Source organism: Vicugna pacos, chromosome 4 (assembly GCF_048564905.1).
Source record: "Vicugna pacos chromosome 4, VicPac4, whole genome shotgun sequence".
In the NCBI taxonomy this organism is placed as follows: Eukaryota; Metazoa; Chordata; class Mammalia; order Artiodactyla; family Camelidae; genus Vicugna; species Vicugna pacos.
This window is the reverse complement of record NC_132990.1, coordinates 36,636,162-36,662,998: the sequence shown is the minus strand read 5'-3', so window position 1 is coordinate 36,662,998 and position 26,837 is coordinate 36,636,162. Positions and strand designations below refer to the sequence as shown.

At 40.7% G+C, this 26,837-nt stretch overlaps 1 protein-coding gene across 10 annotated transcripts in view; it reads right to left on the bottom strand.

The window, feature by feature from the left end:
* PIP5K1B (phosphatidylinositol-4-phosphate 5-kinase type 1 beta) overlaps positions 1 to 26,837 on the bottom strand; it is a 404,141-nt gene that overhangs the window by 132,490 nt on the left and 244,814 nt on the right. The window contains exon 1 of one of the 10 annotated variants that reach the window (XM_072959569.1): positions 24,863 to 24,880. The exons of the other annotated variants lie outside the window; for them this stretch is intronic. The gene's annotated coding sequence lies outside the window, so the exon portion shown is untranslated. Of the gene's footprint in view, positions 1 to 24,862; positions 24,881 to 26,837 lie in introns of those variants that run through there. 10 annotated transcript variants of the gene reach the window in all.

Here is a 26,837-nt window from a genome sequence, read left to right as displayed (position 1 = left end):
TGACTCTGCTTTCCAGAACTACCTGTATGTCTGCTTAATTTAGTCATCTGCTGGAATACCTGTCAGACAGACAGAGTACCCAATTCTTGGTTGACCCCTCCCTCCCCTCACCCCAGCAACAGAAGGTGGTCAAAGTTGCAGGAGACTATATCTGATGTTTTCAAACTTTAGAAAGTATAAAAATCACTAGGACACTTGTTAAAACAGACTGAAAGCAAAACTTCAGAGACAGTAAGATCAGTGGTTGCCATGGGCAGAGGGAAGGGAAGTGGTGCACAGAGGATTTTCAGGGCAGGGTAAATACACTGTATGATACTATTATGATGGATACACATAAATATGCATTTGTCTAAACCCACAGAATGTACAACACCAAGTGTGAACTGGAATGTAAACTATGGAATTCGGGTTATAGTGATGTGTGTACATAGGTTTAATCAGCTGTAACAAATGAACCATTCTGGTGGAAGATGCTGATAACGGGGGAGGCAGTGCATGTGTGGGCACAGGGGGTATATGGGAACTCTCTGTACCTTCCTCTCAACTCCTCTGTTAACCTACAACTACTCTAAAAACCAGGCCTTAAAAAAAGTCAATGGGTATGGAAAAACAAAAACAAAAGCAACTTAGGGGTTGCAGCTCCAGAATTTCTGATTCAGAAAGTGTGCAATGAGGCTCAAGAATCTGCTCTTGCTCAAAGGAGCACTGAAAAGAAATCTTTCTCCTATTGTATAAGATTCAATTTTGAGCCTCTGAAGGAATAAGACTTTGGAAAGCACTCTACTGACATCTGTTTAGTTAAACCAAAAAAAAAGATGTATAATACTATTATTTTCTTTTTAGGCTCCTTAATATTCAAGTGCTCTAAAGAGAAAAATAATAGAACTCATAATAAAAGTTAATTTTTTTTAATCAACTATTTGTGCCAGGTACTTGATATATGGGTAACAATACTTACAATCACATCTATCATAATCATAGCACATACTCATAGAGTGTTTACTAAAAGGCAGGCACTATTCTAAGTGCATTTGGTTATATTAACTCTTTTATCCTTGCAACGACCCTATGAGGTAGATATTATTATCATCCCCACTTTACTGACTCAGGAAGGTTTAATAGCTTACACTAGGTCACACAGCTAGTGAAGAGGTGGAACTGGGGCTCACAGCTGGGGAGTTTGACTCCAGAGTCCAAGTTATAAACAAGCACAGAGCTGCCTCTAATGTCAGAGTCTTTGACCTCATTAAGCTCTTTTAAGCACACTGCAAAAGTAGTGACAGTCACACCCATTTTACAGGTGGGGATTTGAGGCTAAGCAAGGTTAAGTGACTTGGCCCACGCACATTGTTAGCGTGTGGTAGAGTCTGGCTGCAAAGCCCATGCTGCTTCCTGGTCTCTCTCTCTCTCTCTCTTTTTTTTTCTTCAAAATCAAAGAATCAGAGTCGGAAACACTCTTTTAAGCCTGGCTGTTTAAAGTTAGCCCTTTTGATGAGATAGGGATAAAATATTTTATTTGCTTCTGATCATACCCAACCATGAGTAAGCCTAAGAAAAACTTGTAAACCAGTTGGTAAACCAGTATGAACACCATTGTTAATGTCACTACTAATAACATGGGGAGAAATAAACAAAAGGAGATATTCTGCTGCTACAGGAGGGCTGTCACCTCAAGGTTTCCTCCTCCTCATCTCTGTAAATGCTTTAGCACTGATGCACTTGGGTATAATTAAAAAGCATCTTGTCTGCTTCATGGAAATATCTGATGGTATTCACTGTGGCACGTGGTTTCTCAAGTCGCTAGCAGTGAAGTCCCCATCACTTGACTTTTTCCCATTGGACGTTACGCACGGTGGCCAAGATGGGAGAAACTAGTATTTTCTGACACTGTCACTCTCGAACACGATGTGCTTTAAAATTGCGAAAACACTTTGAAATGCCACCTGGAGAGTCTGATTAGCAGACCAGTAAATCATGATGACAAAGAACCTGCTGTGTGTAGTGCTGGTGTCTGTTCTTCTAGAACCAGCAGTTCTTTCCCTGCAAACTCTTAGCCACCAGCCCTCTCCTTCTTCCTTGGGGATGCTTACCAACAGACCAGTGAGTCTGTAACGAACCGGCAGCTTTGCAGACACACCCTCGGTTCCTCTGATTTTCTTGGCATGGCTTTGCATATGCTCTAAATGTGCTGAGATGCAATCATTTCCCCTCTGAACTCCAAGGGGGACCTTTGACTGCTTTAAAACATATAGGTTTAGGTTTCAGAATACAGCCAGAGTCTATTTTTAATTCAGGACTTTTCAAGGGCTAAGTGGAGGCAGTACATTGTCTGGATGCTAGGAAAACCTCTAAAGCATTTGATACTTGGAGAAGGAACTGTACAACATCACAAAAGCAAACTACAACATTTACTTTCGTAGCTCCTCTTTACTAACTTAAATTTGTTCAGGGGTGATGGTAATATTAAGAGGAAAACTGTCAGTTTACATTTGTATAATATGTTCTGGTTTTTCCAAATACTACCTTTTTATTGAAGTGCGGTCAATTTAAAATGTGTTAGTTTCTGGTGGACAGCATCGTACTTATTTATACATGTATATTCTTTTTCGTATTCTTTTTCATTATAGGCCATTACAAAGTATTGAATATAGTTCCCTGTGCTATACAGCAGGACCTTGTTTATTTACTTTATATATAGTAGTTACTATCTGCAAATCCTGAACTCCCAGTAATCCCTCCATTACTCACCTCTCCCTCCTGGTAACCGTAAGTTTGTTTTCTATGTCTGTAAGTCTGTCATCTATCTCTATTTTGTAAATAAGTTCATCTGTGTCCTTTTTTTTGTTTCTTTAAGATTCCACACATAAGTGATATCATGTGTTATTTTTCCTTTCTCTTTCTTACTTCACTTAATATGATGATTTCCAGGTCTATCCATGTTGCTGCAAATGGCATTACTTCATTCTTTTTTAAGGCTGAGTAGTAAAATACTACCTTTTAATGACTGCGTTGGATCATCACAACTGCTCTGTAGTTAGGCAGGGCTTTTAATGCCCATTTTATAAAGAAACTGTGGCTCTGGGAGACTAACTTGATCTAAATCCCTTAGCTAGTGTGCGGTAGAACCAGGAGTGATGCTCTGGTCCAGAAGGCGCCAGTTCAGCACTCTACCAGGGCACACTGTTTAACCTGCCTTAATTTTCTCTGCTGGAGATGGATCTGATAGAAGCCAAGAAGTACTGGGACCATGAGATAATAATGAGGATACTATCAATGAGATTCAATGTCTATATAAATCCGCTTTTATGGGAGCAATGACCCTGACAACAGCAAGATTTTAATGATCTTACATTGGTTACAGGAAACTGCTTTCTACAGCACATTGTCTATGAAATTAGATCGCTTAATATATAATCTGATATCACTGGCTTTAGAATGCAGTATTAAAACATTTGAAGTCAATAACATTTTTCCCCCTAAGGTGATCTGAAGACCTAAATGATAGGATTATAGCCAAGATATATGTTGCCAGAGTGACTTTTTTTAAGTACAGATCTAATTGGGTTACCACATTGCTTAATGGGTCTGTACTACATTCACTGCAGGATTAAGCCCAAATACCTTAGCTTGACATGGAAGCCCTCCTATATTAGCCCCTTCCTAGCTCCCACTAACTCCCACATCTCAACATTAAAAAAGATCCTAAACACACACACACTGTCCTTTGAGCAAGGTGACCTTACAGGTCCATGAACCCCTAACAACTACATGTGAATTTTCTGCTGTGTTCATTTTTCCCAAGGAAGGGGTCCCATCTTTTCTCTTTTGCTCAGAAGATCCACTTTTCCAAAACCACAAATGTAGAAAGTCTAATTCTATTTCAGAGATGTTCATTGACAACCACCTTAAACTAGACCATTTAAAAAAATGATTCAGTACCACCTCTTAAGACCAAGAGGAGACAATCCTTGTCCAGTCAGGGAGACCCCGCCCCTCTCCCTCATTTCTGCAGCTCAAGTCCAGTTCCAGGTTCTCCTTCCTGCCTCTGAATCTGTACTCAAGAAAGAAAGCATAGATTTCTTATTTGTCCCAATGAGAGAATTAAGGAAAAATAAAGGGCTAGATTGCATGGAACTGGCTGTAGGACTATGGACATGGGAGAGTTCGTGGGTAAGCAAGCCTAATACCTTCTGAAAGGAGGTGAGAACACCTTTCACCTGCAGGTTCTGCAAACCATTTCTCCAGTCCCTCCTTGTATTAGTTTTCTATTGCTGCTCTAACAAATGAACACAAACTATGCATCTTCAAACAAAACAAACATTATCATCTTACAGTTCTGGAGGTCAGAAATCCTAAAATCAAGGTGTTGGTAGGGCTGTGTTTTTTTCTGGAGGCTCTAGGGGAGAATCCATTTCTTTGCCTTTTCAAAGCTTCTAGCGGTCAACCACATTCCTTGACATGTGCCCCCCTTCTCTATCTTCAAAGCCAGAAGCATCTTCAAGTCTCTCTTAATCTCTATCCCTCCCTCTGTCTCTCATTTCTGCTTTTGTCATCACATCTCCTTTCTCTGACTCTGACTCTCCAGCCTCCCTCTTATAGGGACCTTTGTGATTACACTGGGACCACTTGGATAATCCAAGATCCTCTTCCCATCTCAAGATCTTTAATTTAATCATACTCACAAAGCCCCCCCCACCCGCTTTTTCCCACAAAGCCCCTTTTGCTATATATAATAATATATTCACAGGTTCCAGGAATTAGGACATGGACATCTTTGGTGGCCCTATAACTCTGCACACCACACTCTACTTCAGGATTGACTCCAGCATTTTTCACAGCCTTGCCCAGGCAAAGAGAAGAGCTCCCCTCAGAACTCCATTCAATTTTGAAATCCAAATTGTAGAACAGATAAACAAGATTACACTGTATAGCACAGGGAAATATACACAAAATGTTATGATAAATCACAGAGAAAAAAATGTGACAATGAGTGTGTATATGTCCATGTATGACTGAAAAATTGTACTGAACACTGGAATTTGACACAACACTGTAAAATGATTATGAATCAATAAAAATGTTAAAGAAAAAAAAAAAAAAAGAACTCCATTCAGTCGCATGCTGTTCATTTAACAAAGACCTGAGGATTTTCTGTGAGCTAGGCATCATGCTAGATGTTGGGGAAAGTATGAAAACAGTTCTTGTTCTCATGGGAGTTTCTAGCCTAGTGGGTGAAAGAGATTAAACAAAGATACAATTAAACACTGACAACTGTAGTCAGTGGTATTAACAACAGGCTGACATGACTGAGGTCAAAAGGGTGGAGTTCCACTTGAGAAAGGTGGAGTCAGGAGGGGTCTACCTGGGAATGACAGGCAGGCTGAAACTTGGAAGGTGAGTATGGACCAGTTGGCAGGTCATATCATGGAGGCTGGTTGTGTGCCCACCACCTGCCACTCACTCTTCTACAAACTGGGGATACAGATGTGACCTGGCCAGAGTCCTTGCTCTCAAGGAATTGAGTCACATTACAAGGTCAGGGGAATCAATTTCCAGGTATAGAGAAGCATTAGTTCAGGGACCTGAAAGCAAACCACTGTGGGTGAATTGTGGTGGACATCAGGAAGGGCATTGGAACTGGAGGCTGCAAAGACAGGATGAATCTAGGTCTGGGTCTCACAGGTCATGCTAAGGCTTTGATATGTTTCACTAAGGGACATTCTAGTTTGAGAAAGTTTACTCTGGCTGCTGTGTGGAGAACAGACTGGAGAGAATTCATGAGGAAAAGTGATTAGAAAGCAGTTGTCATGATTCATACTGAGATGTGGGTGGCTGAGAGCAGGGTGATGAACAAGATGGACAAGAGAGTTGAACCTGAGATACATTTTGAAGGGAGATAAACAGAACTTGCTATGAGCTAGAAACGAGGGAGAGAAAAGTACTGAAATGCCTCCTGGTGTTTTACTTGAGCAATTGAGAGGAATGAGGTTGCTTCACTGAGTTGGGGAGACTGAAAGAAGAACACATTTTGGGGAGAAGAATAAGAGTTTCACTTGAGATGCCAATGAGACATCCAAACAGAGATGTCAAGATCCAAATCTGGAGCTCAGAACAGAGGTTACAGAGGTTTGGGCTAAAAAACTGAGTTTGAGTTTTTCAGCGTATAAATGACAACAGTCTCAACAAGTGGCTCTTTCATTTGATAATAAGAATGTCACAACTTGATAGAACATCTAAAGCCATGTGTTAAATTCTGTTCTTTTCTCATTATTATCATTGATTCATAGTCCAAGTCTTGATCTAGAATATATGACAAATTTGATTAAACTCTAGTCAACTTATGCCTTCACTTAAACATTATTTTTAAACTGTTTTATAACTTAAAAAACATTATGTTAAAAAAGGCTACAAAATACACATAATAGAGTGAAATTTGAAGAAGAAAAACTCACCAATGTTTTATACACATCCACAGGGGAAAACAAAACAGGAAGGAAATACATCAAACTGTATGATTGTCTCTGGGTTGTGGGAATACTGGGTGATTTTTACCTTCAAGCCTTGTATTTCTCAGATTTTCTAAATTTTATGTGACATGCAGGAATGAAAATGTCCTTCTACAAAAGTACTTTTGCTATGTTTATAAATACATTTTGAAGGATGACAAAGGCATGTTTAGGATTTGCTTTTTTTTTTAAATCTCATTTTCTTTTAGGTCAAGGCCTCCATGACAGAAACCCATGTGACTGTTATACTCTTATAAAGTGTAATCATAGTCAACTTCATTTTCATCACCCACTGTCCCTCTAAACTTATTCTGAGGCTAGATCTTCTGCTGCCCTAGGATGAAATTTAGGGCAGGTCTATGACTCTTCTGGTGACTGCGAGACTAAAGTCCTCTGCTTCTATCTGGTCAGAGATCAGTAAAAATGATCTCATGTACTTGGTATATCTAGTCCACTTAATAATAAAAACCTTAACTATACTGTCAATAAACCGTGTCTCCTTCCCTCTTCTGCCTTGGCACAAGCTGGCCACCAGCAATGGGAAGGGTTGGGGGGCTTCTTTCTCTTTTCTGACTGGAGAGGGCAAGAAAGGTCTTACTTGAGGAGAGAGTTACAGTGGTAAAATGCCCCAGGCACTCAAAAGGCTTGCTGGCTGTCTGTGTACATTTCTTTCATGGTGGGCTACTTTCATAGGATCAGGAGTCACCCCTCCAATTGGTATTCTCACCTTTAAGGGAAGAATACATCTCCTCTGACTGGTAGTTCCACATTGTTTCTCTAAGTCCTTACTTGGACAGGCTCCCTGATGGCCAACATCAGCTTTATCTCTAGCTCAGTGCCCTCAACTGGTCCCATATCATTTATCCCAAAACTCTGGGAGTCCACAAACTATCTCCCTATGCTCCTGAAGAACTCTTTGCTTTGCGACCATCAGAGCAGCTGATCAACAATTCTCTTGTTCTTTCAATTTCCCAGAAAATATGGTAATCTCTTGCATCCCCTAGGCTGCAAGGATTATATCACACTCACAGTGGTCTCACTGAAGCCCCCTTCCTTAGGCTTAAGGGGATGGGCAAACCCTCTCCTAAGCTCTCCCCCTTGTGGGGGAACTCATGACATATCAACAACTCTTTCCAAAATGCCTTTTCTAGTCTCCACACTTCACACAGGCCAGCCAAGCTCTTTCATAGACCAGGGTGATCACAGAACTGGTCTTAGACCACCTCTTTCCCCATCACCTGCATGGTGGACTGGTACCTGACCTTGAAATGTGATTAAAATGTCTGTCCCCTTCCAGCTTGCACTGTCCTTGACCAATTCACAGGTTCTGCTGGTCGCGTGGGGTTTAGCAGCAACATCAACTGCTTGCTCACTGTGGTCCCTTCCATCTGTCACGTGACTGTCACAGTCCCCATTCTCAAGCTTTTTTTTTTTTTTTTAAATACCATCTCCCAGCATAAAAACTTTCACTGGTTTTTCACCATCTGTAGAAGAGAATCTCAATTCCTTGCTTGGCGATCAAGGTTCTCTACAATCGAATTCCTGCTAATGCTAATTGCAATAATAAATAAAATAAAATGCTAACTTCTGTGAAAAACACAACCCTGAAATCTGATGTCTTAATTCAACACAATTCCATCCCTTAATCAGGAACAGTCTGTGTGCATTCCCACCTGGCGTTCTGCTTTCCTGTTAGGTGGAATCCTGTATACTTGTGGCTCTGACATCCCCCACGGTCTCAAAGGCCTCCAAATCCAGCTGGCTGACAGCAGGAGCAGGAATGATGAAAGAACACCTACTTCCCACTTCTTACCACCTTTGCCAGAAGTCACAAAGCCAAGTATTTATTTACCCCAGGTCTCTACTCAGCCCTTCACCTACTCCGCATCACGGGACAGTCCCTGAACAACTACATCAAAGCACTTCCGACCTTCTGGCTTCCAGCTGGATTTGGCCAATGGAACACCTCCACAGAAGACTGTACGAGAGGGTAGAGAGGGATTAGGCTGTCCGCTCCCCTCCTTCCCTGACTGCGGGTTTGATCCTGAGTGACGTGTCCCTCAGAAGGGTACAGCTCCTTTCCTTTCTTGTGGGCCTCTCTGGGTAACTCCTATTTGGGGTCCTAGAAACTGTACCATTCCCTTATCTCTCAGGCCTAAGAGAGAGAAGAGGGTAGGGTTTGGCCTCATAACACTATACTACCCCTTGTAGTTTCCTTAGAGCACTCCTGCATCTTTGCAAACAATGCCTTTCTTAAACTTTCTTCAGACTACCTAATTCAAGTGTGACATCCATCTACTGTCCAGATCAGATCTTCTAGATAAAGACCCACTCATAGTCCATTAGCAAGGACAAACCACATGGCCTCATCAAGACGCAAGGAGAGCAGGCTTTGCTTGGAGGGCGGGCTGCTTTCCACTTCCAGTTTTGCTGTGGGAGAGGGACCAAATTCTGGGGGGCAGTTTGCTGTCTTGGCCACACCACAGATCCTATTGCGTTTACCCAAACCCACAACCTCGGCCAAACTATCCCACTGAGACTGGCCATGTGATTCCTAGTCTCTGCACATGAAGCTCTTCACACCTTCAATGTTGTCTCCCTGCCCCTCTGCCTTTCCACCTATTCTTCCAGGTTCAGTGTTACCACCAGTCTCTTTGCACAGCCTTTTGCTCACACAGCAGCTAGACACGATTACTCCCTTCTCCCAAGATGAGTGGTTTCATATTTTTGGGATATTCTGTTACTTTTAGGGCTGGCGACTACTTTTCTGATACAATTTCTGTAGCCATTGACATTTTTCAAAAATAAGAATATTGGAGTACCATTATGACCAATATTAGACATAATGATGTCCTCCTCTGTGCCTGCATGAACCTTCTATGGGGTGAAATTGCCTCATAACAAGGTCATTCTGATCTACCAGGCACTAAACAAACCTGCAAGAAGCCCAAGACAGAGTTACTTTCTATTTAATTTTCCCTTATTAGTAACCAGCCTTTTCAAAAAGATCCCAGTGTATCTACTTGCTTGAATGAAGATCTGATTCTCCCAGTGTGATAGAAAAGGCAGAACAGAGAAAAGGTGTTTTATCCTTTAAATTATCCTCACCTTATTTATATGATTGGCAGTGAAGCACATACTCTCATTGACATGGCGAAGCATATTAAGGAAACACTTCTAATAACAGAAAAATACTATATACTCTTAAGATATTTGGCAGCGGTAAATTATGCACACTTAAATGCCCTTAAAAGAGAGATATGCCATCAAATGCAGATGAAATTTTTGATTTAGGATAGAGCAGCATTATGAATACTGCTATACTAGGCTTTTAGAAGTACTACAGTGTAGACTGAGATTCAGCACAAACGTGGCGCAGCCTAATATCCTTAATGTTATCCTACACACTAGGGAAGCAAGTTTCATCTGTTTGTCTATTCAAATAAAAATAGTTTTTATTTGATACAAATACAAATTTGGAGTCAATAAATAAAAGTAAGAAAGGACTGATTTTTCATCCTTCTAGAATCAATAAAAACCTGACTTCACATTGTCTCAGAGTATTGTATTTCCTGGTAAAGGGGTGTCAATTTTGTAGAAGGGGTAATTAAGTTTGTTTGTTTATTTATTAACTTTTTTATTGAGTTATAGTCATTTTACAGTGTTGTGTTAAATTCCAGTGTAGGGCACAATTTTTCAGTTATACATGAACATACATATATTCATTGTCACATTTTTTTTCGCTGTGAGCTACCACAAGATCTTGTATATATTTCCCTGTGCTATACAGTATAATCTTGTTTATCTGTTCTGCATATGCCTACCAATATCTACAAATTTTGAAATCCCAGTCTGTCCCTTCCCACCCCCTGCCCCCTTGGCAACCACAAGTTTGTATTCTATGTCTATGAGCCTGTTTCTGTTTTGTATTTATGTTCAGCGGAAGTACTGGAGAGTGAAACCAGGACCTCTTGCATACTAAGCACGCACGCTCTCCAATGGAGCTATACATCCCCGCTCAAAGGGTGTCAGTTTTAAAGGTAAACTATCACACTGGCGCCAAGCACTGTTTTGGGGAGAACACAATGATGCCTACAGCAGATGTTGCTAGTTGTTCCCAGTATCTATTCACCCTTCTTGTTTAATAGTTGTTCTCAGTGAGGGTTGATTTTGTCCGCCAGGAGACAGGCAGCAGCGTCTGGAGCAGCATTTGGTTGTCGCAACTGGGGAGGGCTACTGACATCTATCGGATAGAGGCCAGGATGCTGCTCATATGATGCACAAGACTGTCCCCCACAACCAAGAGCTATCCAGCTCCAAACGTCAATAGTGCCAATGTTGAGAACCCCTGTTAACCAGTAATAGAAACTTGAACTGGGTAGTTTGCTTAGTTCTTGTGCAGCCAGGTGCACTCATGTGTTTAATTTCTGACCACTGAGTTGGGAGAGAAAATGATGTGTCCCACTCCCAGGTCACACTGTTAACAGGAAGGGGAGCAGCTGTTCTTTAATGGAGGTGCTGGGGATTGAACCCAGGACCTTATACATGCTAAGCATGTGCTCTACCGCCTGATCTACATCCTCCCCACCTCCTTGATCTTACTTGGAAGCCGTAAATTGAGGACCACAGAAAAACAAGATAGAACCTGGGCGCCTGACAACTTTGCAGAGGAAGTAAATTATCTCTGTGTTGTCACACGAGAGAGAAACTTCAACTTTGCTTCAGCTACAGTTATTCAGGTTCTTGCTTTTACATGTAACTGAACCTTATCTCTGAGTGAGTGTAACCTATAAATGTATGGCCAAATGGTCTTTATCTGAAAAGTGATGCAGACTCCAAAATATCTCAGACTGAAAGAGAAAGGTCTACACAGAAATTCTGTAGCATTGCTCAATTTAAAAAATTTAAATGGTAGCCCATACTCATTGACAAAAAGTCAGACAACTCTTTTAACTCTAGAGAACACGAATGTGCCCACCTCTATCTTGCTCTTCAGGGTTAGCTACTGTCACTTCTTTGGCGTGTGTCTTTCTAGACTTCCTTCCCTACACAACGAAAATATATGCACCTGTGTAAACACTAAAAAAATATAAAAATGGGATCCTGCTGTGCGTGCTTTATTGCACTTTGGTTTTTTTCCACACATCTTCTGTGCCTATATATACAGATTCTCATCATTTTTGATGGATATACAGATTTTCACAGTTTGCATATAAACACAACTGTCTTACCTAGTCTCCTAATGATAGACCTTGGGGTTCTTATTCTCTCTTCTTAATAGCAAAAAACGCTATCATGAATGTCTTTGCTCATATAACTTTGCACACTTCTTTCCTGAGTATTTCTGCAGCAGATTCCTAGAAAAAGAACTGCTGAGTTAAAGGATATGCGTATTTCTACTTTTGTAGGTACTGCCAAAATGCCTCCAAAAGAGATTTCACCAATTTGTATACTCAACAACTGAACAGAAAATATCAAACCTTCACCAACAGTGGAATCATTAATATTGTTAATTTCTGCTACTCTTGCTGTTTTAGCTTCCATTTTCCTGATCAGAAACAGGACCCTCTTTGTGTGAAACAGACCCTCTTTGTGTGTTCATTGTGCTATTTGCCTTTAATTTCATAATCTTCTTTTTTCTAGTTACATACTAATAACGATGCTCAATTATTTTATACCAATTAACACTAAACTGCATTTACAAAAGAATCGCCCTGGAAACTCTAAAATGAGTAAGATTCCATGCCTGCTCTTAGGAATTTTTGTTATTGAACTTGTAAGCTCTCACAGGGCAGAAACTGTAGCTATCTTTTGATCATCTAACAAATAGTTCTTCTTCAATCCTTTTTACTATAATAAAATTTTGCACTTCTCTAGATAGCTTTTGAAATATGAAATAGAACTTTAGAAGAATTTATACCCATATTCACAATTTTTTTTTTTTGCAACAACAAGAGATGTATTCCATAATCGGCTCATTGAGACAGTGGATTCTAGTAGAAGAGTATGCAACAACAGCCTGGCAGCATTTGGGGAGCTCAGAGACACACCTGGGCAGAGAGAAATACACAGTAACTGCAGAAGTGTGTGTTTACCTGCCACTTTAGAGTCTTACACTTTACACTGTAGGGCTAGAGAGAACCTGCAGGATTAGCTTCCCTGTAATGAGAAGCAATCCAGTCTCTCTAGCCGAAATTGCTTCATATTACGGAGGCATCCTCGCCATACCTCTGTTTCACTCTTTTTTAGGGGGAATGAATAGAGCACACTGAGACCACAGTTCTAGCTGGCATTTTCTGAGGGTTTACTGTCATCGAGGCATTGTACTAAGGGTGTTAGAGGCATTTTCTCCCTTATGTGCATTTATGGTCACAACAACTCTACAAGGAAGGTAAAATTCTTGCTCCTTATTTACTTAAGATGAAACTGGTTCAGGAAGACAAATGAGCTCATTTACACAGAGAGGAAGTGACAAAGCAGCCCCTTCAACCCAGACCTGTTAACCCCGAGCCCGTGCTCACAATCATCACATCTGACATCATAACTGGACACGGAAATACAGAGATACCAGCTTTGCCAACTGTGCCCTTCAATTCAGCACAGGCCCAGTGAAATTCTATGGCTAGTCTACCTGTTTCTTGGCTGTGTGGGCCTATTGCCAAGCAATAGCAAGCCAGCTTCTATTCTTTCCATTCTCCACTGATCAGCAAGTTCATGGTTAACCCTCTTTGCCCAGAGGTATGGAGGTGGTCGAGGCCAAAGCCAAGCCTCCCTCCTCTCAAGTTTCCAGGAGACCTTTTCACAGAACTCTGCCAGTTCAGGTACACAGAGATGTGGGCACTAGATTGAAAGGCTCCTTAGATGGGGCCAAAGCAGAAAAGTTTCACTGTGATTTTGGCATTTTGGAATCTTTAGATAAGGAATTAGAATCTAGGCTTGTCTACCAGATTTCCACAGGACAGGTGTAGCACAACCAACACTTCTCCTCTAGAAGAAAACCTTAAGGAACCCCCACTCTCATCCGTCTCTCCCAGCCTTTCGTATTAGCCCCGCCTACATGGAGAGGATACTAACCCCTAGCCCTGCCTACACTTCCTGCCCTCCCTAGGCTCTTGCTGCACATGAAGACAGACAGGCGCACACACATGCAGACACACTGCTGTTCTTGCTGTTTTAGGGAATGAGAAGAGATGATTACAACCCCTTAAGGAAAGCTAAGAGATGCAGGGAAATTTAACACTAGCCTGCAGTTAATTAATTCAGGAGGTAATTTCTCTGACTTCATAAAACAGGAGGGCTTAGTAACTATACATTTACTCAAATAAAGAGAACAAAAACAGAAATAAAACTTCTTCCTGGGGCAGGGATCACTGGATTTTTTTTTTCCATTTATGCCTCAATTTGTATTAGCCATTTAATGTTTTTAATAACTAAGTTTCTGGATCTGTGAAAACAGATGAAATGAGCAAAATATTATAAACGGTATAGAAGAAGGCCTAGAAGAACTAAAACTAGCTTTGCTGCTTCTTTCAAATTTCTCCCAGTTTAATTTCTTTCTCCTTCTTAGTTGAATTATCATAATAAACTCTTTAAGTGGGCCAGAAAGGACTGTATGGATATATACAGCATGTGACATAGGATATCATAATATATATATAATATATCTCTACATGTGTTATAGGAATAAATAATATTTATGGAAAAATATATACACAGATGTATATATATATATTTTATAGGAATAAATAATATCTATGGACCAGAAAGGCAAAGCTCAACGATCCAAGGTTTAGAAGAAAGAGGAAGGCTTATAATTGTTAAATGAGACGGAATCATACATAAAACAAAAATAATTTTACAAACTGAAAATACTGACTTCTATAGATTGACAACAAAAAGCCTCATTTGCTAGAGATGTGCTGTTTGCCGATCTTGGACCCCCTTTTGATAGGTAGATCACAAACGCTCCATCTCAAACAGAACCAGCAGATGTTGGGACTAAGGAATGATGGCTGCTGATAAAGAATGAAAATAAAATGGCTTCTCTTTAAATTCCTATGATCATGCTATCTTTTCTGAGAGAATGGGAAGTGAAGCTATCACTCCTTTAACAACTAAGTTATTCTAAATGATTGTAATGGTAATTGTTAACAGTATTCTTACTACACACTTGGTAATCCTGCCCATATTTCTGGTAAACCACAGAAAAACAATGCCAAGAGAGTTTTAAACAAAAAGATCTGAAATACTCATGCTAGTATTTATCTGAAGGGGCTTTAAAATTTTGGAATTTAAGTGTTTCCTCAATACAAAAAGATGGGTTTTAAGTATTTAAAGGCCTTAATATAATAATTTCTTTGATGAGATAAATGTGCACATGTATTTCCATAATACTGCCTGAGATTCTGCTTAATTGTTTTAAGTGCTCATTATGTTCCAGGTCAAGTTATTTGCATTATTGATTTCTCACCATAACCCTATTATGTTCATTTTATAGATGAACAAACTGAGTTCAGAAAAAACTGCACACCTGAAAGATAAATCCTAGGTCATTTTTCACAAAAGACTATACACTTAAAATGCATAGACTGAAATACCAAAGGATATTGACATATCTTTCAAGAATCTCTGTAATAAGATTAAAGTATTGAAGTCAGGGGTGATTTAAAACATTATGCACACTTTCAAGTATGGATTAAGCATTCCCTGCCCATGTGACCTCTATGTCTCAAGATCCAGGATTATATTGCACTCAAGATGTGATTTTCTCCCTACACACCATTTCCAAAATCCTCTTGTCTAAGAACCCCATGCATTTGAACAACGACAACAAAAACCCCAGCCTTTTTTGGAGTGCAGGACTTTCCCATCTGCTTGCAACTCCCTCGATTCCTGTCTAATGGCTTTTCCTTCTTTGTCTCTGGATACTTCCCATCACTGCTCTCTTGAATCACTGTAGTTTTCCTGATCCCAGAGGCTAAGGTCAGTTCCTTCTGTCAGAAAAGCTCCTTAGGTCTCTGGAACAGAAGCACTATCAAAGCCCAGCTGGACACACAGGCTGCAACAGGGGTGGAAGGGAACAGTCCCTGGCCAGGAGCTGCCAGACATGGAGGTGAATGTGATGGACTAACAGGAGCCAGTACCTCCCGCTGCATCCTAGAGAAGCCCTACTGTGGGGCCCTGGCTGCCTAAGATGCTTCTGCTTTCACCACAGCTCTGGGTCGCTGGATAAGCTTCTCCCAGATCCTTTTCACAGCACCATGCCACTATCTTGCTGTTCCTGGCTCTCTCCCTGCCCTTACCTAGAGCTGGATGCTGGGGGTGCAGGACAAGGCCCAGACACAAATGAAAAGACACTTGATTGGAGCCTCTCATCTCTGCCACCAACCAGCTTTTCAGCCAAAAGTAGAAAAAGGGAAGAAAAAGCATTTATAGACAATGACCACTGCCCTCATTTCACAAGGCCCACCACACTCATGAGTAAACATGAACAGACACTTGGGGTTGGCAACAGGCAGAAAAATCTGAGTTTGGGGCCCCTTCTGCTACCAGGGTGGGGGCTGTGAGACTGAGACAGTTAATGATACCACTGGGCCTCAGTTTCCTCCTCTATAAAGTGAAAGCCTTTGACTAGATGATTGCTGAAATTTCTTCCCCATCTAAAATTCTGTAAGTCTACTGATTTATTTTTCAGTCTATGCTGTCATCAACCAGAAGTCACTTGTTTTCCAAGGTTTAACATATCGCATTCCAACATTTTCCATCTGCTTTTTGACCCAATCAGAGTCACTCATTAAAACATATGACATAAGGGGGTATAGCTCAGTGGCAGAGTGCGTGCTTGGCATGCACGAGGTCCTGGGTTCAACTCCCAGCACCTCTATTAAGGAGGGAAAAACATACAATTTGAAGTAACTGCATTTTGCCTACTTTAGATTACAACTCTTAAAGTAAGTAAGACTAACACTGAGAAATGAGAACAAGGTAGTCATTTCTCACAAGAGAAGCAGGAATAAACAACTTGGCTTCACCCATATGTTATTTCCAAAAGTGCCAGCTGGGTCACAGCTGAGGGTGCTGCTTATTTCTGTTTCGTCCTTTCCTCTTGAACTCAGAGCATAACTGAATTGATTCTGATGTTGTCTAAGGTCATAAAAGTTGGTATCAGTTAGCAACAGCTAACCACCCAGTTCAGGATTCTTCCCACAGGAGCTTGCCACCAGACTCAGATACCTTTCTGGACTGTCAGGTGATGTGGCTGTTCTCAGGAGGTTCCTCAGAACATCCTGAACTTGATCCCCAAACACCAGCCTTTCAGTGGCCAAGCTCAAAATGGACCACAGACACAGCCCTAGCTGACAGATGACCTGCTACTACAGTGAAAGTGTCTGACCCACAGTCCATTGCTCAACAGAGGACTGCTTCCTTTCCCTCTCGTTGATAACAGAGGAAACTAGTAGGTTTCTGTACCCCAGACCTCTGACCCCACACTCTCCAACTATGCTAACCCGTCTGCCATCTAATCACAGTGTCCTGCTTGGTGTTGGCTGAATGACTGAGCCGATGTCATCGGATGGATAAAGACTATCCCAACACTAAGATTCTACGATGCCATGGAGACATCAGGCCTAACGTGGGGGTTCTCCTTTAGGGTCTGCAGTGCCTAACTCTCAGGATGTGTGTAAGCAAGCAGTTTTCAGTATAGAAATTTCTGTGTTACGTTTTCTTACGTGTTCCTTGAATCTGCTGTGGAAAAGGCCTGGCTGATTCCTGACCTTGTCTTGACCTCCAGTAGCCTCTACCTGTCTGCTGACCCACAGCTCTAACTTCTGCTCTTTCAGATCTACTTTCATATGGCCTGTTTCTGTGTACAATTCTTTCCCGCTTCTTCCAGCACCAGTATCCAACACTTGGCTTTAGGTAGCTATGTGGAGGGTTGCTTAGGAGCAGCCTGGCTTGTGAAATAGACATACCTGGTGGAGTATGTGGCTTGGGGGAAATTTCAACAGTCCGGCTGGGTAAGAGAGTAGCTTTTCCTAAGAGGAAGAGGGTCTCACTGTGAACTGAAGAGAATGAAAGCAACCACCACCAATCAGGGCTGCTAGACAAAAACGCAGGTGGTCCTGATGCCAAGCACCACAGCCACGCATACTGACGGGTCTGCGGGGTCAAGGAGTGTGGGTTTCAGGAGAGGGGAACCACCTGCCACCAGACCCACAAAATGAGCACGTTTGGAAATATCCATCTTTCTGCCTCATGATCTAATTTGTTTGGAATTTAACCACCTGGTAATGGAGAAAACCCCAAACAAAATGGAAATTTTCTTTCCAAGAGTCAAAAGGGAACAAGGAAATACAAATCATTGTTCTTACACTCAGTGCCCAGGTAGAGCACAGTGTACAGGCAGGGCTCTGGGTACCTCTTCACCACTTCTTGCCTCTGCAGACCCTTCCCCGTTTCAACGACTCCTGCCACAGTAGACTTTGCCAAGACTTGACCAGGCTGAGTCCTGATTCCTCACCTGCCATAGGGTTCCTTGATTGGGCTGTTTTTGTAAAGAATGGATAAGGTAAGGCATTTCTTAGTCTTCATATTCTTAATAATATTCTTTAATACTATGTGTGGTTTTCCAAATTATTTCATGACCCCCAAACAACAATACATCTAAATTCTCAACATTTACAGATATGAAGAGCAGAGGGAAGCTGACTTTTGATGCTAGTCACTAAGAACAGAGGTCTGAAAGAGAGTGCACAGGGGAAGTTCCAGGAACTTATTCCCTTACCCACCTGGACTAGAGAAATTTCCCCAAGCCATATACTATACTGGTATATTTATTCCACAAGCTACGCTGTTTCTAAGTTAACCAACTCTACACGGCCTTCTAAAACCAGGTATCAGGTAAGTCACAGATTTCCATAGGCCAGGGTTTCTCAACGTTGGCACCAGTCTCTGACATGTTAGACTGGGTATTTCTTTGCTGTGTATGTGGGGACTGTCCTGTGCATTGTACAATGTTCAGCAGCATCCCCAGCCCCTACCCACTAGATGCCAGTAGCACCATGTTTCCCAAAATGCCTCCATATATTGCCAAATGCTCCCTGAGGGAGGGGGACAAACCTAACCGTGGCTGAAAACCACAACTTCACCTAAGTGCAAAACTCTCATAATATACACCAAAATAAACCACCCGCCTACCACCCTAGAGGTGAATGTATCACACTGATGCTTATTTTGTTGTCCGCACCTATGGCATCCATGTCAACAGAATGCCTTGTACATTGGGTTTACCAAGAACAATGTTTTAAAGTTTCACGGTGGTTTTAATTTACGTGTTGTTGCATCAAGCCAAGCACAAAACCCAAGTACTGCAGTGATTTAAAAACAAAAAGCCAGTGAGGGAGAAGCAGGATGGGAAAGTGCACTGTGTTCACCTTTGTTCTGATGGCTGGTCCTTAAAAATGCAGTTGGCAAGCCTGCCTGCCCTCCCTGCCTACCTGCACATGTACACACAAACATAGAGGCTACTGTGTCCCCCAGCAGATGGCTCTCTAGTTCTCAAGGGTAAACCACACAGGAGGTATTCTGGCCATCTGCTCATAAGAGAGGTCTATGGAGAAATGGACAGGAAGGGCATCTCTGGTGCAGACAGCTTGGTCTGATCACCCCAGGGCAGCCGTCAAAGGTGCTGGTGATGAGTGCAGTGCACTGAGAAAGGCTGAGGGTCCAGAAACTTCCAACCTAAGCTCCACTCTGCTTCCTGTACTCAGCACACTCTTGGCCAGAGACTTGAGTATTTGGGCTTCTATCTCCTCACATGTTAATGAACAGTTTTATCACAGGCATTTCCAACTCTAACAGTTTAAGTTCCTAAGAATATAACGCAGACAAATGTAACTTCCACCCACCCCACAATCCTTCTTTCTAAATTAATCACTGCTGCTAGTTCCACCTCAAGCGTTTATGACTATTCTCAACTCTACAGCAACTGCAAAAATGCACAAGATACCCAATGACTTTCAAGAAAAAGGACTAATCCTATCATCAGAGGTGATGACCTGTTTCTATTTTTGGCCCACGATTAAATCTCTGCAGAGATAATGTTCCATTTACAAAGGACTATTAAAAAGATCCATTCAAATTATCCAAACTATGTGTTGAAAGATGGAAAATACCAGTCCCATGGTACATATGAAGTCATCAGAGTATTTATAGCTCTTGAATCCAACCTAGGGATCATTTGACTCTATACCCCATGTAGAGATTTTCCATATATCATTTCCTTCTTCCAGACATGCTTCATAAACATGACCTGCTCCTGTAAACACCAAAGAAATCACATGACAAATGGTACTGTGGGAGATGCATAATGATACCGGAAATGAAGGACACCATCTGTACTATCTCCAGCAGCGAGCTCAACATTTGATTTTCAAATTTGTGTTCAAAGACTGACTGTCTCATGTTACAGTAGTAACAGGAGCCATATTTGCTTTTCAATCACATGGAAGAACGTCAGAAGCCCAGTTTCTCACCCCTTGTAAAATGATCTCTTATCTATGTAAATTTATTATAGAAAGAGTTGGGTCCTGGACATGTGTTTATTATGCTTTTTGACTTGAGGGAAGGAGTTAAACAGAAGGAAGAGAGGAAAGAGGGAAGAAATACAGACAGGAGATAGTCTCCACATCTCAGGATTTCACTGAGGTCTACTGAGAGTCCCAGACAAACTGACAGTATGTGATAAAGGGCTGACAAAGTGCTCTAGGTGCACAGAGGAGGATGCTGTTAAATTATGTTAAGGTAGACCCCTAAATGTGTCCATGTCCTAATCCCTAGGACCTATGAAACCTAAGACTATGTTACCTTAGAAGGCAAAATGTTATCCTACAAGGTTACAGGGGCAATTAAGGATGCTAAACAGTTGGACTTGAGGAGATTGTCCTAAATTATCCAGATGGCTCAATGTCATAACATGGGTCCTTAAAAGTGAAAAAAAGAAGAGACAAAAAAGAGAGGGTGAGGGAGATCTGAAAAGGACTCAACTCCATGGCTGGCTTTGAAGACAGAGAAAGGGGCCACGGATCAAAAAATATCAGTGGCCTCTAGCAACTGGAAAAGCTAAGGACATGGATTCTCCTCTAGAACTGTCAGAAAGGAATGCAGCCCTTTGGGACACCTTGATCTTAGCTCAGTGAGGTGTGTACTAGATGTCTCTCATACAGAACTGTAAGGTACTAAACTGGTATTGTTTTAAACTGCTAAGATTGTGTAATTTATTTCAGCAGGGAAACTAATGCATATATCAGTTTTAAAACATTCACTCTCAATACTTTCAGGTCCTGTCTACCTGGGGCAGCCCAACCTTTTCACTCGTTGTCCCACCAGCCCCCAAAGGATGAAACTATTTACCAACAGAATGATTTACTTGGACCTCTCTGGAGTGGTTTGTTACTTTTCGTTTTTAAGGCCAATATCATAGTTGCCTTGGCTCACAGTAAACTGAAACATACTGAAGTCAGACCAAGGGGATTCACTTTTGGTTGAGTATCTCCTTCTTTAAACTCAATACTTACAAAAAATTATTTCCAAGGCACTCTTCACAGCTAATTTGCACTAGGTTAAAATTAGGAGATTGGTTTGTATCTCTGTGATAGCAGTGTATGGCACAAAACAGGCCCTAAATGACCACTTGTTGAATGAATGAATGAACACATGGGTGATGGGTTTGACATGGAAGAGTACATCTGGCCTTCTGCATGGGGAGACGGTCTCTACAAGACCTCTTTGTACTATAGATGACTGGTTGGACCCAACAGGAACACAGAACTCTGGTCTTTCTCCTTTTCTTTCCACACCACCACTCTACATCTTAGATGCTGGTTATGTCAGGATTCACCTAGACTTGAAGAGCAAGTGGGTTCGGGACACAGTGCCATGCTTTATCCACACTTAGGTTTACTTTAAGTTTATTTTCTTAAAAGATTGTCCTGTAAGTCTCACAAAAGATTTTTTGATAATTTTCTGCTGTATTCACTCTCCCTGGACCATAGAAAAAGGGGGGGTCTCCACTTTTTCCCATAGAGGACTAATCTTTTTTAAACCCATAGAGTCATTTGAGGTTCTAATCCACAGGGTATTTTAGAAAGGGTGGGAAAATATGCAGGATATCAACTGCCTTTGCACCAAAGGAAAACCAGCAGAGACTCTCTTGAAATAGATGAAAAATTAAATGGAACACTTTCTCCACCTTTCACCACCTTCTCTTTCACTTTTCCACAGCATCTGACATGCCCTTAATAAAGCAATTTCTGCAAGGGATGATCACAGATCAAAAACAAAACAAAAAAAGCAACACTAAAAAAAAAATTCCAAGCAACTTAAAGAGCATTTAGTTGTCATCCACATCCCCAATTTTACCAGTGAAGAAGCAGAAGCCCAAATATAATATGAAATTACATTCGAAAGTAAAACAGAGATGAGTAACGATGAATTAAAAAAGATGAAAAAAAAGTCACCCCTTTCCTTTCCCAAAACACAATTTCTGAGGATGAATGATTTCAACAACTTGCCTACCCCGGAAGAGCTTGCAAAAAGCATTAAATCGCAGGATGACTTCCACACAGATTACTCCAGTATGGGGGAAAGATCGGCAGGCCTGTAAGAAGAAATTCTAAAAACTGTCCCAACTATACAGAAATAATACAATTACACTCTCCATCTGGACGATACCAAATCTAAATTAAATAATGTTTTATGGAAAACATGGTTTTATAATTTTCTAGTACTTAGAGTATCTCAAAAAGAAAACTATTTTTCAAATAACTGCCTTTCCTTGGTCTGTTTAAATCAATTTTATAAAAAAGGCAATATCCAATTAAGGTTTTAAAAAAAACTTTTAGTAAAACTAGAGTCAGGAAGAAACTTTCTCAGTATAAAAACCAATTCTTGAGCTAAGCGACAACATTATACTATTGGAAGCACTGGAGTAACACCTTCCAAATATATATTTGACCAAGGGACGCATCCACTAAGAGCATGTGTGGGCCAGAGAGAGTACTCTGAAACAGTCCAAGAGCCATTTGTCCTTTAAAATCATGAACAAGACAAGGCTATCCTTTTATCACAAAGATTCTTTGATGTTACCTTGGAAGATCAGGCTTTATAAGACAAGAAAACCAAATACAAAATTTTGGTTAGAAGGAGAAAAATTATAATTTACAGATGATATGATTGCTAACTGCAATACCCAAGAATCTATCACTGACCTAGTGGAATAGTTTTAAAAGATCAAGTTGGCAGTGTATAAAATAAACTCACAGAAATCAAGACCTTACACATTCCCAGCTGGAAAATGCAATGGGGTGGGGGTGGGGGGAAGAGTCCTATCACAACAGGAAAAAAAAAAATCCCAAAACAGTAACAAAAAAATCCCACAGAAGTTACTCAGGAGTATATTTAACCAGAAATAGGTACAAAAAACTGTACATAGAGACAGACATGTTGTAATTGATTGTACTTCATTTTAAAAAATTTACTGAGGAGCATAAAAGATAATAGATATACAGACATTTTATTCTTGGCAGGGAAGACTTAAGAGCCAAAGTTGCTACTTCTCCCCAAATTCATGAATAAATTTGATATAATTTCAACAAAAATCACAATAGAAAACTTTTCAGAAAAAATGACCTTATCATTCAAAAGTTCAATTAAAGGGATAATATAAAAGCATCACTAAGAAATTTCTGAAAATTAAAAGTACTATGGGAAGTCTTGCATTATGAATGCTACCATTAAAATAAGTTATTACTAGTACAAAATTAGGAAATGAAAGCAAAGACAAAAGCTTTAAGGAAAACAAGAAATCTGACTTTATAAAACCTTGGGTACAAGAAACTAAGTACAATTAAAAGATGCATTTAAAACCAGAAAAACCTTTGTAACAAAAATGCAAGCCTTTTAATGTATAAATAACTCTTAAAATAGATATTCCTCAAAAGAAGACATACAGGAGAATAAAAATCATCTGGAAAAAAATGAACTCAAATCAAAATGAAAATTAAGGCATTTTTACCTATCTTATTGGCAAAGATTTTTAAAAAGAATAGTACTTAGTGTTGGTGAAGACCTGAGAAAACAGGCACTTCCCTGAATAGCCAGAGGGTAATAACTGTTCGAAAGGTGACTCAGTAATAGCGCTAAGATATCCAGACCCTTTACCTTGGTTCCATGAGATCAGGGGCCAAGTCCCTTATACTCACTGCTGTGTTCCTGCTGCCAAACACAAGCAGGTGCCCAGATTTATCTACTGAATGAGAGCACATAAGGAAATAGGCATTCTAATGCCTTAGAAAGCTGAGAACAAAGATTCTACCCTGCCTGGGCCATTTGCTGCCGAATGCTGTCTGGTCCAGGTGACTGCTAAGGATAAGTTTGGATTAATAAATAGGAAGGGTACAGATGGCTGTAATGTTTGCTATTCCAGAGTAGATTATTAGTTTAAGTTTCTCCTTCAGGGGGCTGGAAGCCTGAGGGTAAAAGGCTACACAGCCTGGTACCCACATTTGGCCAGGCTCTGCCTTGAGCACCAGCCACTGTATGTCCCTGAAAGGATTCTGGGGGCCAGGGGATGCCCCATTGCTATGTGCTGCATCTGGTTCTGCTCTGAGCAGTCACCTGGCTTCTGGCAAGGTAGCTTTTCCTTGGCTAGAGCCATCAGGAGTTTTATCACACTGTTTAGTTTCTTCCCACCCATCTGTAAACTCAACTGAAACGATTCAAGACCTCCATAATTCAAAAAATATACATTAAAAAATTAGCAATATATATGTCACTGGAAGTATCCAATATGCTTTAAGAAACTTGTTTGAAATTAAATAAATGAATGAATAAAAAGCGTGGAGATAAACATCATGGCAGCTTAAGTGGGCATATCCCAAATTCCAAAAGGAAATGGAAATTTGGGACATTTTTATATGTAATATTTCTTGAAAAACAGGATTTCATCTTGCCAAGCAAAATCTCAGCTTCCATCCTTTGATTTTGTTCACAAATGCAACTTCACTGCTTCAGAATCTCTTCTGTATTTACAACTTTAAGACTCTCCTAATTTATAACATTACAGTTAAATCCAAATTAAATGTTCCATGGAACACAGAAGGAAAGGGAATGCTGGAACGGATGTGTCTTCAAGTTTAAAATAATTAAGTTAAAAATAAGGAAATAATCTTAGGGGATGGTGTGCTGACTGTGTTGCTTAGTTTTTTCCATGATTTTCTTAAAAATGCATGTCATACAAAGCCGGACATTCCCCGTCCACCCCCACTTCCTCCCTCCTGCTGTCTTCAGCGACGCACCTTCACAATATTCTACTGCACTGTGTCCTTGGAGAGAAACGATATTTCATTTCCCCAGGAGAATTCCACTAGCCCAGGATGAGCCGCTAGAGATGTAAAGGCAGAGAGAGATCAGGGGAGAAGATTCTTGAAACCCAAAATAGTTTTCTCAAACTATTTCAGACACTGGGAGATGGTAAAGCTACAACAGAAAACTTCAAATTTTTATTTAATATGTTGGAAAGCAAAGAAAACATTTTCCTCTTCTGGACAGAGGTATTTTTTGCTTTGTTTTGCTTTGTTTTGTTTTTCTAAAGGTTTCTTTAGTGAACAAAAGTTAGATTTCCTTTTGCCCAGAATCCCACTGCTTTTGAAAACAATCTGTCAATAGTAGGAACTGCCACCAGGAGAGGAAAGGGTCTCAAGCTATGTTGGGTTCCAAATCTGAGCAGTGTCCCAGTATGGAGAAGGTGGGAGTAATATCCGTTCCTTCACTAAGTACTGAGTTTTACCCAGTCTGCCAAGTCCTCGTCCTCATGGGGCTTAAGTTCCATTGTGGGTGAGTGGGGATCCGGCAACAATAGTAGAGATCTGATACCTGTACAGCCAACTACCATCTTCCAAGGGCCTTCTCATACATCCTCAGATCTAACATTCAAACCATACTATGGTACTGCTATGTTCAGACATTAACTGTCTGGCACGAGGCTGACTTCATAAAGAGCAGAGGAGCCTGACTGCCCTGGCCACACTCCCTTCACACCCACTGCTGGTGGGGAAGGCAGGGGAGAAGTGCTCTTATTGCCACCTGTCTTTGGATCCTGAGGGCAGCGTTAAAGTCTGCACTCCTCCACGATTTTGCGACGGATGTAGCTGCTTTTAAAATTGCAAAGTTATTATTTCCTCTCACTCTTTTTGAAAGACCCTGAAAAATCATCAATCCTGTTTCTTTTATGTCACCAAAAAAAAAAGGGTGTTTACTATGCTGCTGTGCTAGAGAAATGGGCTGCCAACCAACCCCAAAACCTGATCTCCCCTGAACATTACAGGCAGCTCTCTAGGGGCAACCTTTTATTGGACCAACGGTTGCAAAGAATAGAACCTTATGTGGCAGAGTGGGGAAAAGAACACCTTTTAAAATAGTTACTGCATGATCCAGAAATCCCACTCCTGGGCATGTAGCCAGAGAAAATTCCAGTTCGAAAAGATACATGTACCCCAATGTTCACAGCAGCACTATTTACAATAGCTAAGACATGGAAGCAACCTAAATGTCCATCGACAGATGAGTAGACAAAGAAGCTGTGGTGTATTGCTACAAAGGAATACTACTCAGCCATAAAAAGAATAAAATAATGCCATCTGCAGCAACCTGGATGGACCTAGAGATTACCATACTAAGTGAAGTAAGTCAGACAAAAACAAATATCATACACCACTTACATGCAGAATCTAAAAGAATGACACAATGAACTTACAAAACAGGAAGAGACTCACAGACATAGAAAACAAACTTATCGTTACCAAAGAGGAAAGAGGTGGGGAGGGATAAATTCAGAGTTTGGGATCAGCTGATATATACTACTATACATAAAACAGATAAACAACAAGGTCATATTATATAGCACAGGGAACTATACTCAGTAGGTTGTAATGATCTATAATGAAAAAGAATATGGAAAAGAATATATATATATGTATGTGTAACTGAATCACCATTCTGTACATCAGAAAGTAACACAACATTGTAAATCAACTAACTATATTTCAATAAAAAAAAATCATTGCTGAAGCTCTTCCGTAAGTGGCTGCTCATAAACCATCTGTAGAGTGTAGACAAGGGACATGAGGATGCCATGTCATTAACAGCCAACTTTCAGACACCCATACAGTGACCCACAATACAGGTGACCACTATCATCTCTAAACAGAAAAAGCCAAAGGAACTGAACAGAGCCAAGTGGAACTCTTTCAAAGTGGGCTTCGTACAATTTGA